General features: G+C 35.8%; 1 non-coding gene across 1 annotated transcript; it reads left to right on the top strand.

The window, feature by feature from the left end:
* The first annotated feature begins 509 nt into the window (after positions 1-509).
* TRNAG-ACC lies at positions 510-582 on the top strand. Its single transcript has one exon. It is a non-coding gene; the product is annotated as a tRNA-Gly (tRNA).
* Positions 583-927: the final 345 nt, after the last annotated feature.

Genomic DNA, 927 nt, shown 5'->3' with positions numbered 1-927 from the left:
TATAATCCCCATGGTAGTCACAAAGAAACTAGCTAAAGTATACACACAAAAGGAAATGAGAAAGGAATTTAAACATTTCACTACCAAAAGTTGACTAAAGAACAAAAGACAGGAATTCAGGAAATGAGGGACAAAAAGGCTTAGGGCATATAGAAAACAAATAACACAATGACAGAAGTAAGTCCCTCCTTATCAGTGATTACTTTAAATGTAAGTAGATTAAATTCTCCAATGAAAAGACAGATTGGAAGATTGGAAAAAAAACACATGGCCCAATTATACAAGGGACTCACTTGAAATTCAAAGACACAAACAGGTTGAAAGTGAAAAGATGGAAAAAGATATTCCGTGCAAATAGTAAACAAAAGAGAGCAGGACTGGCTATACAAATATCAGACAAAATAGACTTTAAATAAAACAAGTTTACAAGAAGCAAAGAAGGACATTATATGTTAATAAAATGTTCAATACAGCGAAAAGATATAACAGTTATAAAAATTTATGGGACTTCCCTGGTGGTCCAGTGGTTAAGACTCTGCGCTACCAGTGCAGGGGGCCCGGGTTCAATCCCTGGTCAGGGAACTAGATCTTGCATGCCGCAACTACCCACATGCTGCAACTAAAGATCTCACATGCCGCAACTAAAGATCCCACACGTTTCAATGAAGATCCTGCACATTGCAACAAAGATCCCGCATGCTGCAACAAAGATCCAGCAGACCCAAATAATTAAATAAATAATTTTTTAAAAATTTATGCACCTAATGACAGACCAAATATATGAAGCAAAACTGACAGAATTGAAGGACAAAATAGACAGTTCTATAATAATAGTTGGAGACTTCAATACCCCTCTCACAATAATAGAACAACCAGATAGAGGGTAAGTAAGGAAATCAAGGATTTAAACACAATAAACTAACCAGA

The sequence above is a fragment of the Balaenoptera musculus genome, chromosome 2, assembly GCF_009873245.2.
Source record: "Balaenoptera musculus isolate JJ_BM4_2016_0621 chromosome 2, mBalMus1.pri.v3, whole genome shotgun sequence".
Lineage (NCBI taxonomy): Eukaryota > Metazoa > Chordata > Mammalia > Artiodactyla > Balaenopteridae > Balaenoptera > Balaenoptera musculus.
The sequence above is the reverse complement of the archived record's forward strand: the minus strand, read 5'-3'. Positions and strand labels throughout refer to the sequence as shown.